The sequence below is a fragment of the Pinus tabuliformis genome, chromosome 8 (genome assembly GCF_031772625.1).
Source record: "Pinus tabuliformis cultivar Carrire ecotype Pingquan chromosome 8, CPIR1, whole genome shotgun sequence".
Lineage (NCBI taxonomy): Eukaryota > Viridiplantae > Streptophyta > Pinopsida > Pinales > Pinaceae > Pinus > Pinus tabuliformis.
In genome coordinates this window covers 1,378,441,566-1,378,445,169 of record NC_142294.1, presented here as the reverse complement: position 1 = coordinate 1,378,445,169, position 3,604 = coordinate 1,378,441,566, and the positions used below count along the sequence as shown (strand labels likewise).

Below are 3,604 nucleotides of genomic sequence, written 5' to 3'. Positions count from 1 at the left end.
GTGGCCAAAGGCTCTAGTGGGGGTTTGTGGGCTTATGTGCTTAGGTTGGAGGGAAATTGCAGTTTTTGTTTCATGGGCTATGGTTTCTCGTGGTCCATCAGTGTGGCTCCTTGGTGTGCTTAATCCTCAATTGCCTTATGTGTGCAACTTCTAGGTTTCGCAACGGTCTTACTTCATGTCATAGCTGATTATGGGTGGTCTCTTTTTGCTTTGGTTTTGTCTGGATAGCTCTCAACAACATAGCTTTTGTGCTTGTAAACTCTTGGAATTCCACGTGAAATCAAACAACTTTTTATATTTGTCTATTGAACTGATTAAACGAGACATGTGTAATTATACCGTAAGGCATTCTTATTTGAAAACAACTCCCCAAAGTGCCACTGTGCACTGGTTTATATCATAGGATGGAATGTTAGACAATTAGAAGTTGTTCCACCATTAGATCCCACTATGTTAACTGTCAACCAAATCTTTATTTGTAAAACCATTCAACTTCTTGATCTTGAAAATAATTATAACCCATAAAATATTGAAAGTACCCTTTCTTTATTTTACGCCTTTTTCTATTATTAAAATTATATTGCTACTAGTTTGTAGAGAAACTTTCTTCAATCAGCCTCTTGACTCGACCCTTTTCCAAGTTGTGAATTTGTTTAGAAAATACGGTTTTTGCATGGACAAGATAACCGCGTTCGTCCCAGTTCTTATTTTGTTTTATAATTCTTGAAATATGTCAGACAATTTTTTAAGATTATGACCATTGATCTTATTGTGACAGTAATAATTATAAATGTAGTAATATTACATGGGTTGTTGACCTTTCTTTCAATTTCCTTCAATTTGTATACAGTATATGGTATTAATTACTACAATGTATTATGTTTTTCTACATGTATTTGACACTCGATATCGGTTCATAGTTTTTCTGGTGTCTCACACCTTAGTTTACTTATGTACACATGTTACCGAGTAGGTTTTTCCTCCCTTGGACAGCCCAGACAATGTGAAGGTTTCTCTGAATAAAGCAATACTAGTGTACCATCCCGATAGTAATGGAAGTGTATCTCAATGGTCGCAATAGTGAGAGAACCACTGGTTTTGGATTTAGTGTCTTGACTTTTTTCGTTTGGTAGCGATCAAGTATCATTTTAGAGTTGAAAGAAAAAAACGTTTTTGATAATTACGTGATGTATATGCGAATATATGGCTTTTGATAACTCTTAATGCAACTTGTAACTGGAACAACTATGTGTCCGTTACTAATATATAGTTCACGATAATTACGACGTAAGGCGTTTCCTCTGAGAAAGACATCCCTAAAATGTGACGTGTGCGATTCTGAGCCATTGATTCTATGTGTTAGACGATTGGGATGTTTTCTGCCGTCGATTTAATCTGTTTTTTTTCATAAAATGATTTAATCTATTTTTTTCCACCAGCTAGAAGCTAGAAGACAGAGAGGGAACATCTCGCAATGGGCCATGAAACGCAGGCCTCGTGGCGATGAGACTCTTCGCAGTGACTGAACCGAAACTCTTCGCATTCACTGAAACATGTGTCTTTCTTCTTGGTTTCGTGTCTTTCTTCCTGCCTGAGGGCCGCGTATAGCCAGCGTTGCAAAATTCTTAGCGGTCAGTGTTTCTTTGGGATAGAACCATTGTATCTTGCTTCATTTTCTATGCTGCGTGACTTCTGCTACATTTCTCCTGGCTTTATTTTTGTTCGTGCAAGCAAACTGACTCACTGGATTGCCGGAGAATTCAAGGTTTGTGAAGTAAATGTATCCATTTCCAATTTTGGTGTGATCAAGCTCAATTTTAGCAATATGCACAGTGGCGCTGCCCCTGCATAGTTTGTTCATCTCTTTGCCAGCAAGGCCCTGGACGACCTGCAGCCGGTGCGGCAGGCGGAGGTCGGGATGCTGCTGAAGTCGATTCTGGACCATGAGCAGCAAGGAAAGACTGTTAACCTCGGGGAGCTGCTCAACATCTGCAATGCCAACGTTCTCGGGCAGATTATGTTGAGCAGGCGCGTGTTCGACTCACAGGGGTCGACCGCGGGTGAATTCAGGGAAATGGTGGTGGAGCAAATGGAATTGGCCGGGAGGTTTATTATTGGCGACTTAGTGCCGTCTTTGGTTTGGATGGATCTGCAGGGATTGCGGCGAAAGATGAAAAAACTGCACAACAGGTTCGATGAGTTCTTCAGCAGGATGATAAAGGAGCACGAGACTTCGTCGTGTAATGGAGGAGAGAGGGCCGATTTTCTGAGTGTGCTTTGGAATCTTAGAAATGATGCAGATGGTGAAGGAGGGAAGCTTACGGATGCCGATATCAAGGCCCTTTTGCTAGTGAGTCTTATTAAATTGTTTAACAAAAAATTTGCAATTTTCCATTCTGTTTTCTTTGCTCAGATTTTATGCTGAGAGAATTTTCTGGATTAAACTGTCAGGATATTTACATTCTGTATCACTTCTCACGTGGGAAAAAAAAGCCTCCACGAAGTTTGATCGACAAGATTAAGATTCTTTCAATATAAACTACTATTTGAAATCTGTACTCCTCAAATTTTATGTTTCTTTCTATCCTTTTTTCCAAAAATTTTGGGTAAGATTTTATGGTTTTCTTCAGCTTTGCTCTCATGATTTTCCTGAAGTTCTATCTTCTGATCCCCTTCGAATGTTGATGGTGTTGTCTGGAATTGGAAATGCAATACAATGAGCCAGTTTGTGGAATGTGAAGATTGTTTTTTAAAGAAATCTGATTATGGTTTGAGTTATTATTTTTATTTTGGAAATGGATTTATCGCCATTAAAAGTTTTTGGCATCTTAAATTAAGAAGTTTGACATTTGTAATTTGAAATTTCGAAAATTCTCATTTGATTTTATCACAATTTTGTCTGAATTTTTATTGTTTTCCAAGAAAATGTTTTGCTTCCTTAGACTATTCTATTGGGAATGGGTTGCCTGGATGGTAAATTTCTCACTGGAATTGGGTGAATTTCTGGGTGGAATCTGGATTTTTTTTTCAAGAAACCTCATTCCCAAAGTGTTTGAATCAATATTTTGATGCTTGAACATATACCGATAACTGGGAGCATCCAAAAAAAGGATAGAAAAAATTATAAAATGAGAAATTTTTTATTTTTCAATTTTATTATTGTTTTAGAAAATTGAAAAGCTAAAAAAAATAGAGAAAAAGAGAATATGTGAAGTGGGTTAAGATTTATTTTCTAAATATGTTTAAAATGTGTATTTATTTATTAGATAAAAAATTTAGAAAATGAAATTTTGAAACTAAATAATCTGATTAAGTTTAAGTTTTGAAAAGCAAAGACTTTTGAGAAGAAAAAGGAAGTATGGTTTTTTTTTAATTATATATTTAAAACTATTTTATTATTTAAAATTATTAGAAATTATGCAAAATTAAAAATGAATGGAAAAAAATTAATTAAACACATTTATATATCCCACTATTTAAAATGTGTACTATCGATTTTTTTCCAAATTAAAAACCTTTCATTGGAATGAATGTGTACTATCGAATTTTTTTCAAATCAAAAACCTTTCATTCGAATTTTTATCATTCCAGCTTATCCAATTTG

General features: G+C 35.7%; 1 pseudogene; it reads left to right on the top strand.

Moving 5' to 3' along the window:
- The first annotated feature begins 1,918 nt into the window (after nucleotides 1–1,918).
- Nucleotides 1,919–2,425, top strand: LOC149240651 (flavonoid 3'-monooxygenase pseudogene; annotated as a pseudogene).
- The last annotated feature ends 1,179 nt before the right edge of the window (nucleotides 2,426–3,604 follow it).